Source organism: Balearica regulorum, chromosome W (assembly GCF_011004875.1).
Source record: "Balearica regulorum gibbericeps isolate bBalReg1 chromosome W, bBalReg1.pri, whole genome shotgun sequence".
NCBI lineage: Eukaryota > Metazoa > Chordata > Aves > Gruiformes > Gruidae > Balearica > Balearica regulorum.
In genome coordinates, this window is record NC_046219.1 from 23,049,793 (window position 1) to 23,064,512 (window position 14,720).

Consider the following 14,720-nt stretch of genomic DNA (forward strand, 5'->3'; position numbering starts at 1 on the left):
GGGAGGAGAAGAAAAAAAACAAACTCTCTGGCTGCAAAAGCGCTCTCTAACTGTTTTTCTCTTTCTTAAATATGTTATCACAGAGGCGCTGATTGGCTTGGCCTTGGCCAGCGGCGGGTCCGTCTTGGAGCTGGCTGGCATTGGCTCTACCAGACACAGGGGAAGCTTCTAGCAGCTTCTCACAGAAGCCACCCCTGTAGCCCTCCCCGCTACCAAAACCTTGCCACGCAAAACCAACACAGATTGCCATTCCTAGGACCTCACAGACAAGGTACCTAAGAGGACAAAGTCACTCTCACATTTACTAACAACCAGTATTGCTGATGGCAGGCACACCACAGGGAGAAGGATTAGATAAAGCACAGAGAACAATCCCATCTTCCACCTTGTAAAGGAGCAGTGCAATGGAGCATCTATAGTTACTGTGGCTATACCAGACAGCTTCAGTCTGCTGGGCTGTGTTGTTAGGCCTGGGTTTGAATGAAAAGAAATATTAAACTAGATTTTGACTATTTCATGGATGATATTTTATTTTATTTTATTCCATTTGAACAGTGTTTTGGTTTATCTTGCATTTAATTTGAAGGATTGAGCAGTTTCTCAATAAATCCCATAGTAAGATCTACTTGGGTTAAATAAACCCCAACCCAGCAACAACAAAACCCTTTCTTCTGCTGCTGATAACAAGGCATATTACTTCCCAGCCTGTGTTTGTTTTCAACACCATATAATTTCTCAGCTACAAACAAGAGACCAAGACAGCTCTGACTAGAGCTATCCTATAAATTATTTTGTCCTTGATATTTGTTCTCACTGGAGAGGTGCCAAACTCCCTGCCACATGTTTAGGTACAGGTGGTAAATAGTTTTTTTGGCTGGTTCATAGGTAATTCACAGGTTGTTTGCTAGGGAAAGCCAAGTTTGCACCCAATGAGAAAATAGAACTATTTCAAAAAAACCTGTGTCCTGAGGTACAAGGCTCATCACTTTTTTTTCCTATTTAGACACAGTGGATGACGTCCCTCACCTCATGGTCTTTTTTATAGCAAAGCACCTAACCTGGGCAATAAAGCATTGCATCAGGTCATACTGACATGTAGCAGACAGGGAACCACCCATATGCTTTGCTGTTGCCCCTCCCAAGCACTTGCTTTCTCTCTTGATCTGCCCTGAAGATGACAAAGGCTGACAGCAGCCTGGATGTAGCTCCTTGGATGCCCAAAATGAGTGAAAGTGTCTTGGTTTAAACTAATGGGTACGGACTGGCCATGATTAAATTTAGGCTAGGAACAAAGAGGAGACAGAGATGTGGAAAAGCCTTCCAAAACAGAACAAAGAATGGGAATGATCTGAACAAACCAGATGCCTACGACTGAGCCAGGCCCCTTCTACTCAATGGAGACAATTAAGTATCTGCTTATGAATCATCTCATTCTAACAATGCAGCCAAAATAGACCAGATGAATCACAGTCCAGAAACACCTATTTTTCTCCCCTCGCTGTAAAAGTTCCAGGTAACTATCTGAGACAGAGACATTTATACTGTAGGCAGTTAAAGTTAGGTGAGATGAATTTTAAAAATATGAATTAAAAAAAATAATCAGCATCAAAATCCTAACTGTTTTTAGGTGCAACAGGATACTTGTATGAAGGTTATCTGATACAAATGGATATGACTGAATGAGATGATGCAAGGAGTCCACTGCAGGTAAAATAGGACAATTCTTGCAACAATCAGTTAATAAAAAACTACCTTCATGGAAACTGCTCACAACCACTGCTATAAAAATCCAGATACTTTCCTTTGAAACTAATGCAGCACTTCTTGGTTTATGTTGGGATAGTGAAGAACTGTGTCTTCCCTGTTAATTTGAATATAAGGTCTGAAGACTACGGGGTTTCTATTCTTTCTTTAATTAATCTGTTTTCATCCAATATTCCTGTAATTAACAGAGATGAATCAAGGAGTTGATTTAAATAAGGAAGAAACAGAGACTTATACAGGAGTGAAGGTTGTCCTGATACTTACTCTTTTCCTCAAATTTGTCTCAAATGCCAACTTTCAAGACTCCTTTACCCTTGAAAAAAGTCAATTTTCCACATATTTATTTCTGCTGCAATTGCTGTCTCAAATCTCATAAAAAACATTGCTTATGCGAGGTTTCACTTGCCAAAAATAATGGGAAATAGTGTGTGTTGGGTTTGCATGGCAAGGTTTTGGTAGCGGGGGGGGGTGCTACAGGGGTGGCTTCTGTGAGAAGCTGCTAGAAGCCAGCTGGCCAAGCCAATCAGTGCCTCTGTGATAACATATTTAAGAAGGAAAAAAGAAAACAGTTAGAAAGCTTTTCCAGCCGGAGAGAGGAGTGAGAAGATGTAAGAAACTCTGCAGACACCAAGGTCAGTGCAGAAGGAGGGGGAGGAGGTGCTCCAGGCACCGGAGCAGAGATTCCCCTGCAGCCTGTGGTGAAGACCGTGGCGAAGCAGGCTGTCCCTCTGCAGCCCATGGAGGGAGGATGAGGGGGTGTAGAGATTCCACCTGCAGCCCGTGGAGGACCCCAGGCAGGAGCAGGTGGAGGCACCTGAAGGAGGCTGTGGCTCCATGGGAAGCCCACGCTGGAGCAAGCTCCTGCAGGACCTGTGGACCCGTGGAGAGAGGAGCCCATGCCAGAGCAGGTTTGCTGGCAGGACTTGTGACCCATGTGGGGGACCCACGCTGGAGCAGTTTGCTCCTGAAGGTCTGCACCCCATGGGAGAGACTCACGTTGGAGAAGTTCATGGAGGACTGTCTCCCCTGAGAGGGACTCCATGCTGGAGCAGGGGAATGATGAGAGGAGTCCTCCTCCTGAGGATGAAGAAGCGGCAGAAACAACATGTGATGAACTGACCGTAACCCCCATTCCCCGTCCCCCTGTGCCACTGAGTGGGGGCGGAGGTTGAAGCTGGGAGTGAAGTTGAGCCTGGGAAGATGGGAGGGGTGGGGGGAGGTGTTTTAAGATTTGGTTTTATTTCTCATTCCTCTACTCTGTTTTGCTTAGCAATACATCAGATGAATTTCCTCTCTAAGTTCAGTCTGTTTTGCTCATGATGATAATTAGTGAGTGATCTCTCCCTGTCCTTATCTCGACCCATAAGCTTTTTGTTATACTTTTTCTCCCCTGTCTAGTGCAGGGTCAGCCCACCACATAGTGGTAAGTGATGGAGAGGAAAGATGGAGAAGATTTTGTGTTCTGGGTACCTCTCTTTAACAAAAGCACAGTGACTGTTTTTTACAAAAAACCCTGTGTGTCTTTGTCACCGAAACCGGGGAATAAACCTCGTAACACCAATGTAGTGTTAAAAGGCAGGCATTCTTTATTGCAGCGCTGGATGCACAGGGGGATAGCTCCACCCAACGTGCATGCCAGGTGATCACCACCACACAGGTTATGTAGGATCAAAACATACATATTCATCGTTTTTCCAAGAAAAGGCAGTCCTATGATAATCATTTCTTAGAATCCATTTCCATGTTCTCCTCCCTGTCAAGCATGCTCAGTGATTTGAGTCGGTGGTCCTCAAGGGGTCTCTGGTGGTCGTCAGTGGTCTCACACCCATATCCGCTGGGTGACCCTCTTCTTGCGGGCATGCGCAGTATCATTGTCGTGGGTGCACCTGTCCATAACGACTTCATAAGATTAATATCTCCGAACCTATTGTTCGGTTGGGTAGGGACTGTACATGGAACATAGCAGCATTGTACCTTGCTATGGTCAGTTAGCTTCATTACCTATTACCTTGGTTACAAACTAATTATCTCAAACTGATTCTATAGTTCCTGTTTCATGGCCCCTATCCCACGGTTACACCTTTGGCACAGGTTTGATCAACGGTGAAGATAGTGGTGGATCCCAGCAGTGCGTCCCAGTACATACACAAGTTAACTGAGCCATAAAGGGGAGCCAGCACACATCATCCCAAAGGTATTGGTACCTTCTCCAACCCAGGATGAAGTCCTGCCTTTTGCTAGGAGTTAGCAGGATTAAATCACACTTCTCACACTAGTTGGATTTTTTAGGGTAAGGAAGCATCTCAGATCTGGCAAGCATATTCCCCTCTTGGTGTCCTTGTGTTGAATCTGACAACAAAGGACTCTGGTTCTTGCTTTTAGTTTGGAAGTGAGGGGTGAATTTTTGAAAGAGCATGAGAAATGTAACTTTGAGGTACCTTTACCCTGATTCACAAAGCACATCACAATCACATGTGGAGGACCCCTAGCACAAACCTCCCTAGGACACCAATAGCTGATTGCTTTTGTTCAGAGTTTGGCCTAATCACTTGTGTGAACAGATCCTGAAGCCAATGACTGGAGTGATGTGATTTCTTGCCATGTTCATTTCCTTACTCATATTTTTTTCCTCACTTTGCGTATCTATCATTAACAAAGAAATCTGTGTGCGCTGTCTGGCTTGTACAGAGTTTCAGATCTCCTGCAGGCTCCCCCTCAACTCTTTCATCTTTTGCAATGGCGTCCACCATACTCTGAGCATGGTTGCTCTCCGACTGCTGCCTGTTTTGAAACCCCCATGATAGCACGGTCCTGCCACATATGAGACAAAATGAAATGCCACCACTTCCATTTCTTCTTCAGAAACAGGATCTCTCTATAATTCCATCTAATTAAAAAACTGAATTATCTGAGCTTGATCTTCTGCTAAATAATAATATATTTTTTAACATATCACCTGGTACTCCAAGTGATCTGAAAATTGTTTAGAGAAGTCTACTGAGGTTAGCTGGATGCAGGTGGTTTCAGAGCATTACTTGAGTCCCTTCACAATTTAAGTTATTGTATGGGGAGAAAACCACCACCCACAGACATCCTTGCCCCTGACACATGGGTAGATGATGCTCATAACTTGCTCCTCTTCCTTTTCCCTTTCCCTCTTTCCCTCTCCATCTCTGTATTTACAGGGTAATCAACTCCATGGCACAAAGCAGGAGTGTGTGTTGTGGTGGGGTGTGAATTATTCTGGCAAATGGTGCCTGCGTGGCCATCCTGGACACAGCCCTGCTGACTTGGCTCTGCAGTACAGCAAGCAGTGTGTGTGCATCAGCACTCCCATGTTTCATGTTTCTGCAGCAGTGAGAGTGGGGAAGGGGAAATGGTAACATTCGGCCTGATCCTGTAGCACTTGTCAGCACTGAGGGGGAAAAAGGGTGAAAAAAATCCAACCCTGTTGCTGAGTTTCCCTGCAGCTCGGCAGAGAATGTAGCACTCGCAGAAACAACTAAGCTGCTCACCAATACCTGACACAGACTAGTTTATTTTTGAAAATAATATAAAGTCCCCTTTATTTCACATCATGCATTGTTATGGGCCAGGCCAAGGAATGTATTAGGGCTGATTCCTCAGAGCATCCTGCAAATGAGACAGAGCTCAGGCTGAACATGCTTCAGAAATCAGTGATTCGGAATAAAAGCTGGGATCACCAGACCTCTCCAGCATCTCCTTTCTCTTTCTTATGGTCAGTGAGGGTGGGTACTTTTCTTGGTGGCTGCTAGTGAACAGAGATGCAAAGGTACAAATGTTGCTGTTTTATATGTGGTGCTGTTTGAAGGAGTATGTGAAGAAACTATTTCCCTTTATATTAGAAGTCATCTTAGTATTTTTTTTTATTACTCCTACCACTATGTTTATAATTGTTACTATTATTAAATTATTTCTTATTCAAATTGGCTAAGGGAATGCTTTTCTTCTCTTCTCTTTTCTTTTTCAGCTATAAAAGAGCTAATAAGTTGCTGCATTTGGGCTCCAGGGAACTGATGCGAGATTATTCCCTCTTAGATTACTTTCTCGATGCTTTGTCCAGCTTCATTTTAATATTAGTCATCATTGTTTCATATTTGCATTGTGCTCCATTCAGGGATCATTTCAACACTGCATTTCCTTAAACACAAAGCTCCCAAAAGCTTACAGGCAGAAAAGTACGCAAGGGTGAGGCCGTGTACTGAGGTGCTATTTTTTCATGGCAGTCTGTACTACAGTGATGTTCCTTTGCTTTTCTTCTGTCCTGGTTCTGGCGAGGATAGAGTTAATATCACAAGAAGCCAGGACAGGTGACCCAAGCTGGCCAGGAGGCTCTTCCATACCATGTGATTCATGCTCACCATAAAAGGGGCTAGTAGGGCAGGGGTGGGCTTGGCTTGGCTCTGGGACAGGCTGAGTGTCAGGTGGGTCTGTCAGATTGGTAAATTGCTTTCTGTTATCACCCATTGTGAATATCTGTTATCAGTACTGTTGTTGATTGTTTCCCTCTGCCTTGCTGTCCCAGTAAACTGTCCTTATCCCAACCCAGGAGGCTTTGCCTTTGTTTTCCCATTCTCCTCCCCATCCCACTGGGGGAGAGGGGTGAGCAAGTGGTGTGTGGTGCTCAGCTGCTGGCTGGGGCTAAACCATTTCACCTTCTCATGCCTAAACCTCTCTGTTTTAGAGTGCAGCTGTGCACAGGGGCTCAGCCTGTGTAATGGCTCTGTGCTGCCACTGTGCAAATATGATCCTTGTCCCCTGCCAATTTCCCTATGGCCTTGTGGTCATGCTGCCCTCCCCTTACACCAGTTTTGATGCTTTTAAGACACACACATGGTTCAACCTGTTAGTCCTGTAAAAAGCTATTCCATCCTTTTTTTTTTCAGTTGCCCTGTTAATTTCCATCAATTCAGTGTACTGATATTGCCCAGATGAGCAGTGGAGAGAACACCACAGAGAGGACATAGCATGTATCCCCATAGAGGACCCAGCCTCTACCACCTTTCAATGGCAGTAAGCTGTTATGTTCAAGAGGTAACACAGAGTTTTGCCCTTACAGGAAAGATGTAAACACTTTGTGAGGTTAGCCTTTTCAGTGGGAGTCCATACAGAAAAGCAGCGTGATCTGCCCATCTGCTGTGTGTGCAAGCGTGCCCTGCTCTCTCCCCTTCCCCTCAGCCTGCCTTGACCCTCCTGACCAATCCCAACTAGATGCGGCAAAGCGGCACCAGCTTCCAAGAGATCAGTTTCTGTGATTGGTTGACCCTGGCTGAGGGCCAGGTGCCCACCAGAGCCGCTCTATCACTCCCCTCTTTCATTAGACAGGGGAGAAAAGGTACAATGAAAAAAAACTTACGGGTCGAGATAAGGACAGGGAGAGATCATTCTCTAATTATCATCACGAGCAAAACAGACCGAACTTAGAGAGGGAATTCATCTAATTTATTACTAAGCAAAACAGAGTAGAGGAGTGAGAAATAAAACCAAATCTTAAAACACCTCCCCCCACCCCTCCCATCTTCCCAGGCTCAACTTCACTCCTGGCTTCAAACCTCTGCCCCCCCTCAGCGGCACAGGGGGACAGGGAATGGGGGTTACGGTCAGTTCATCACATGTTGTTTCTGCCGCTTCTTCATCCTCAGGGGGAGGACTCCTCTCATCGTTCCCCTGCTCCAGCGTGGGGTCCCTCTCACGGGAGACAGTCCTTCACGACCTTCTCCAATGTGAGTCCTTCCCACAGGCTACAGTCCTTCACAAACTGCTCCAGCGTGGGTCTCTCCCATGGGGTGCAGACCTTCAGGAGCAAACTGCTCCAGCATGGGTCCCCCATGGGGTCACAAGTCCTGTCAGCAAACCTGCTCTGGCGTGGGCTCCTCTCTCCACGGGGCCACAGGTCCTGCCAGGAACTTGCTCCAGCATGGGCTTCCCACGGGGTCACAGCCTCCTTCAGGTGTCTCCACCTGCTCCGGCGTGGGGTCCTCCACGGGCTGCAGGTGGAATCTCTACACCCCCTCATCCTCCCTCCATGGGCTGCTGCAGGGGGACAGCCTGCTTCCCCATGGTCTTCACCACGGGCTGCAGGGGAATCTTGCTCCGGCGCCTGGAGCACCTCCTCCCCCTCCTTCTGCACTGACCTTGGTGTCTGCAGAGTTTCTTACATCTTCTCACTCCTCTCTCCGGCTGCAAAAGCTCTCTCCTAACTGTTTTTTTTCCCTTCTTAAATATGTTATCACAGAGGCGCTGATTGGCTTGGCCTTGGCCAGCGGCGGGTCCGTCTTGGAGCTGGCTGGCATTGGCTCTATCAGACACAGGGGAAGCTTCTAGCAGCTTCTCACAGAAGCCACCCCTGTAGACCCCCGGTACCAAAACCTTGCCATGCAAATCCAACACAGTTTCTGAAGTGGATCATGAGAATAGGTGGCTGAGGTTGAGCAGAGGGACTGTGTCAATGCCCCTGTTAAGGGAAAGGCACTGAGATCTCATGCCATGGGCACGAGGGCACTAGAGAGTCAATACAGGATGGGCAAGAGAAGACAAATACTCAAATACTCAAACACAGGGGAAAAACATACTGCAGGACACCAGAAGACTGAGCTGCAATGCAAAAAGCCATAGGGAACTACTGCAGATGGAGTGATTCATTTAGTCTGTGACCCCCCTCCACCCAAATGCGGGAAGATCCAGGTCCTTATGTGGAATCCCAGACCCTGTACTACTACTGTTATTGCTACAGTATTGCTACTGCTGCTGCAAAATATAGATGTGAAGTAGAGAAACAGAGAAAAATGGAGATGTCTGGGGAGCCAAGATCCCAGTAAAATGATTCCTCAGCATAACTAAAAGAGGAAGGCATCTCTAACACTAAGAGCCCAATATCACGGTTATTCGTGTGATACAAAGAGGCAGCTCTACACAACACCTTAAAGAAATCCCCTCCCAGGAACACTCTGAGCTCCTGATTTAGCACAGACTTAAAAATGTATTTGAGTCTCACTATCTCAAGTGATGCTTACTTCTGTGTCTATACCACACCTTTCAAAAACTGCACCAGGACACATCATAGCTTACAACCGAAGAGAAAACAGACGTAGGCACAACATAATTACTGAGGGTGCAAATTCAGGCTGCCCAAGAGACTTCTCTTTAGTGGCTATCCCTTTGCTACACACATTGTGGGGAGACCTTTCTGGTAGGGTATCATCTGCTTCAGGCTGAAACAGCTTATCCATTAGGAGGATGAGATGATCACCCTTGCAAAACTCTGTGAAACAGTGCTGGCTGCGGGGAAGTGGCATCAGCCTCCAGGCATGGGTAAAGCCAAGGCGAGAGGAATGAGTGTTCCTGAAGTCCTTCCTAGAGGGAAAAGATCTACTTAGGGAAGGATTAGAAGTTTTATTATGTTTCTCCTCCCCCCGATTTTTCCAAGCCCCACGCCCTCGCTAGGGCTGCAACCCCCCCTTTTCTTTCCCCATCATCCTCTGTGATTCTCTGACTGTCTACTACTATAGGGCTTCCAGCCTGAAAGCAAGGTAGCCTGATGGAAAGAGAACTGTGCTAGGACAAATCTAGCTAGCCAGGGGAATAAGATAGGAATAATGGGATAAGGACTGGTCTTAAATGATGTGTCTGACTTGAGACATCCAAAAGATGAAGCAGAAGAAAATGCATAGGTATGGATGGGAGGCATACAGCTAGAGGGATGGACTCATTTCACAAGATCAGGTATGTCCAGGCTGGAAATTTGTATAGGGAACAGAGAAAGGAAGAGAGATCTTGCAAGGACAATGATGTGTGAGAGGGGCATAGCAATATTTTTACAGTTTCAAAGAACTCATTTGGGCTGCTGCTTTGTAAGAACAAATTCCCACATCTCACTTTATCAGCCTGAGATTAAAATGTATTTATATTTATATAGTTATCTTTCATAGAGGTGCTTCATTTAAATACATATATGTAGCATATATGTGTATGTATATGGGAAAAAGAGAATCAATAGGTATAAGGGTCTTTTTGTCAAATTCCCACAACCTAGAAAGGACCATAAAGGCCGCTGATATCTGTGTGAGAAAAGACCTGTCCCCAGCCCCCTCCGTCTGCTCTTCTCTTCCAGGACAGCAGGAGGAAAAGCAAAGAAATGCAATTCTCCATGTTCCACCTCAGTGAGGAAGCAGCACAAAGAGTACCCCTGTCTGTCAGCAGGACTCTCAGGGAAGGAAGTAGAAAATAAAATCAAATGAGGCTTAGTCCAAAAAGCAAATGTTTGCAGGGACAAAGCCACCGCAGGGATTGTCAGTTCACAAATTGTATTAATCTGGGCAAATAATGCTTCAGAAACAGTAACCACGGTGTTCCCCCTCCTGACCTTATCTTGCCTCTCTTGCTCCCCTCAATATGGGCCAAACCCTTATCAGTTTGCACCAAAGATCTCTTCCTCAACACAGCAATCATGCAAACCTGGAATTTGTGCATGAATCCGATAAGGAAAAGAGATGACTGAAATGTGACTTTGTTTCTTTAGTTTATTTAGCAAGTAGTGGGAGAGATTAGTGGCACAAGACGACAAAGCAACTGAGTACCCAGATGCCCACAGAGCAGTTCCTGCACTTTCTAGGGGCCACATGTTTGCAAGTAGGATTGCATTATCATGCTCTGCATCTTAGGTCCAAATAAAGGGGCTGAGCAGGTAGAGGGAGGATTGGAAAACTAAACCATATATAAGTGAAACAGAATAAGCAGGAAAGAGCAATGAAATAATTATAACCAGGCTTGCAACACTTCCTACGCTGCTTTTTGGTCCAGCCAATACATTGGCCACCTGTTTGCCTTGGGAGATGCTTTGCTATAGCTGTAGTCCTTCATATCAGAAAGGAAATGAGAGGACAGGATTTTTTTCTGGAAGCTGACAGAATCTCTCTCCATTTGCCTATCTTAGTATTTCTCCTGATCACTTGGCATCTGGACACCTACAAATCCAAGAGTTTTCTGTGTACAACTTTTGCTATGAGGAAAAGGAGAGGACAGTGGAATTTCAGTTCTGTGGGTGAAGCCAGCACAGAAACAATAAAAGAAAAGCAACCTTTTTTCCTAATAAATACTGACTCAAAACAATACTGGGAAAAGAGCTCTTTGGCTTGTTATGCTACAAAATCTACCAGACCTGCTCATGAGCTGAGGAGGTAGAGGCAATTTTTTTTGTGTGCTTAATCATCACAGGTTTGATCTCTAAAGTTATTGAGTTCAAGTTCTGATTAAGAGAGGCAGTGAACAAAAGAGCAGAAAATGTGTGTGGGAAGGAGGTAAAAGTAAAAACTAGCATGGTGAAAAATGAGGCAGAGTGAAAAATATATCAAAACTGAAAAAAAAAGCCTTAGAAATGTGGAAAGAGAAAAAAGTTATAGAAGAAAAAAAAAGCTGCCTAACAGTTCCCCCTATTCTTATCTGTCATACTAATTATCAGATTTAGGTGTTTGTACATTATGCAGACGAGGGTGCGTGTGAGCAGCATGTGCTGGCTTCTGACAATTCACATATGCTGATATCCCCCTTTAGCTAGAGGAAAGTTTTGTGGGTTTTTTTGTTTGTTTTTTTTTTTCCAACTGAATCACCTTCAGAATGAGCTGAATTACAGGAAAGATGAGGCTAGGCAGCTCATGTAGCTTTTGAGAAATCCAATAAAAAATCCAAAGGATTCCCCAAACCCCAGAACTCCAGGAAATGTGCTAGTTCCTCTGCATTACATATTGTTTCGTTCCCAACATACTAATGGTCAATACACAGCAATATGCAACGGCATGCTCTGCTTTACCTTTTCTTACTAAGGCTTTCATTCAGCCTGCAGTTCTGTATAGTTTTTTGCATCCTATTTTCTGAAGTTACACTGAGTTTTGCACCCACATTCATCCCACCTGCACCCTGAAAATCACTACCTTTGGCTAAACTGTACTTTAAAATATAAATAGCACTTAAGCAGGGGAAGGTGTGCAGAGGGCAGTTGATGTTGGTTTAGTAATGCAGTGAGGTATACAACAGCTCAAGTGACAATTACTCATTAGCAGCTAATCCAATCACTCCTGCTAATCCAGTCAGCCTGAGTAGCTGGAGTCATTGCTTTGCAAGGGTGATCATTTTGCTCTCTCAAATATCCCAGGAAGTGAGGCCTCAAGATAAGCTGAGCTGACCCAGTGCACTCCAGCAGGTTCAGCTCAGGTGCTGGGGCGTCACCTGCAAACTGGCCTTGGATCCAAATGGCAAAACAGCGACACACCAAAAGTCATAGGCACCCCTTACAGTCTTGATGTAGGAAAAAACAATGGTTAAAACTGTGCAAAGTATATGCTACCTCAAGTATCCTTGACAGTATGCTCTGAAACCACAGTAACCAGGGTAGGACCTCTCAATGGACCAAGGATTTAGGACAATAGGGTTCTACAAAGTATTCTGATCTCTCAACAGACTAAGGGTCTAGAAAAATAGGACTCTTCAAGGTATTCTTTCCCTATTGTAAGTGTATATAAAATATATCTAGCCTTGGAATAGTATCAAGAAATAGTGAATCCTAAGCTAACCTGTACTGATTATAATACTAAAATGTACACCCCTTTCTGAATAATGAGCATGCTAATTAGGAGACCTCCCCAAATGTTTGAAATGTCAAGTAAAATACATATGTATGATGAAGGCGGGTGAAAGGTGGATAAGGAAGTTTAAGAACACCAATCAGCTACATCTTGTTACTATAAAAAAGGCACGCTTGATGTACTCAGTGTGCCAGCTGGTGTTAGGTGCCTGGCACCCTACTCTGCAGACTAGAAATAAAAACAAATATCTTGACTCTGTGTGTTGATTGGCTCTTTGCATAGCAGGTGAAAAACCCAGATTTGGGACAACAGTCTCTTTGCAATATCACAAACAAGCTTCTCAGCAGCTAATTCTGAGCGCCAGGGACTAGAAGCTGGCTGGGGTGAAATTTTTCAGCAGCTGCACTGATATCATTCCACTGTGCCTTCACTACCTGCTGATCTCTAAATAAGGGCCAGTTGGGCTCAGAAAACAATATGTGGTGCTGTTACAACTGATATAAACCACCAAAGTGGCATTTTGCAGATGAGAAGAATGAGCAAAAACTCCACAAAATCCTCTGCAGTTGGGTTTAAACAAGGGCTGTAACTTCTCCCTCATGTTCTGTTCCTAGTCTACAGGAAGAGGCTGATTAATCCTGTATGTGTTAGGCTGGAATATTGCATTACTGGAAGCAAAGAAATCCCTTAATCATATTGCTGGTTATGTCAGAGGTCTGTTTTCTCTCAAGTGCATCACATTATGAGCCATCCCCGGGCTACAGCACCATCCCAGGCTATTTTTCAGGTTGCAGCAATACACACAGGCTTTTTTTGTTTTAGTGGCTGACTGACTGGGCTGTGGTTAACTTCCAGATAACCATGAGCACTGAGGAACTTTTTGAGGGGAGAGGAAGATGGGATTTTATCACTTCCCATCTCCAAGAGAAATACCAATTTGCAAAGAAGAGCCTTGCTCTTTATTTCCCTTTGCTGCTTGCTTCCAAAGCGGGGGAGTTGGAAAAGCTAATGCCATAGTGTCGGATACTGGACTTGTCCAGGCTTGTTGGTGCCAAATACAGGGCCGTTATGACCCAGCAGAAGGGGCCCTGGGGGAGTCCAGCTTGGGCGAGAGCAGGGATTGAGCAACTTGCTTATCTTGCACTGATAAGCACTGGACCTGAACAGGGGCAGGAGATGAACAATTTGTTCATCTTAACAAGATGCAGCGCCTGACGGGTCTGCTCCTTAATCAACTAAGTGACGCCTGGGGTGAGGGGGAGCCTTCACAGCTTGACGTTACTTTGGTAAAACTAAACAGACCACCGCTCCTCTGTACTGAATGCCTTTGTTCTCTGCCACTTCCCTCCCCCCCAGCCCCGATCAACTGCACAACAAGCCTTGTTAAGGGCCAATCGACACACAATACCTGACTTAGTCCCACCTCGCCAAAAATATAAATCTGGCATTTAGAATCCTCTTTTCTGAGGACGAGAACTCCAACTATCCGGACGGGTCGACGGGCCTGGACCTCTCTCCTCCCCAAGCAGGGACGCCTCTTTGGTAAGACTTGCGCCTCCGATTATGTCGGATGTTACCCCGGGAAAACTATCATTAACAAAAGCGCTGAACTATTAACTTGAGCTCAAAATTGTTGCAGTAAGTGCATTTATCAATGGCAATTCCGAACTTTTATATCTGTCGCTTCAATAAATTACCTATTTTTCTTTTCAACTTTGCGAAACTGTTTCAGTGAAAGTCCTTAGTGGGGCTCTGACAGGCAAACGTTGACTCTGATAAGTGGCTACACACATAACCCTTTAGACATAAACCGTTGACCAAGTCTGGGACTAAGACTGGACCTAGCCGCACCTAGGCTCCTCTCTGAGAAGGAGTTTAGAAAGCAAGGGGGTCCTTTCTGAACCTCGTGACTCAACGGGAGGGCCTCCCTCAGCCACACATCAGACTTGTACCCTTTCACGTGACACATAGGCAGGACGAGAAGTGGTGCCCTGTCTTTCTCCTCCTCTTCCATCCTGACCTGAAGAAAAATAAGAATTTCACAGGGAAGACTGCTGCCTGCACCTTCAGCCCTTTGTGAGGGCACAGTTAATCCTGATTAGGTGTGTGCTAGCTTACAGGGCATCCTCCCAACCTCATTCCCTCCCAGTGTAGCAAGGCTGGTCATTAACAAGAAGAAAACAGACTCTCTGAGACCATACTCACTTGGGAGATCTGGAGCCTTGGGAGTCTGTAATTCCTCCCTAGGGCCATTATGGGAGTGGATAGGGAAAGAAAAAATACTGTCTTGTTGACACAATCCCTCCATAGGAAGTGCATGGGAGCATGTGAGAAATGCAGACGCTTTCTGGGATGACA

The 14,720-nt window shown here is 45.3% G+C and overlaps 1 long non-coding RNA gene across 1 annotated transcript in view; it reads left to right on the forward strand.

The window, feature by feature from the left end:
- The first annotated feature begins 2,346 nt into the window (after window positions 1-2,346).
- The window catches only part of LOC142599226 (uncharacterized), a 1,086,559-nt gene continuing 1,074,185 nt past the window's right edge, over window positions 2,347-14,720 (forward strand). The window contains exon 1 of the long non-coding RNA XR_012832848.1: window positions 2,347-2,421. This is a non-coding gene — a long non-coding RNA (uncharacterized LOC142599226). The remainder of the gene's footprint in view (window positions 2,422-14,720) is intronic.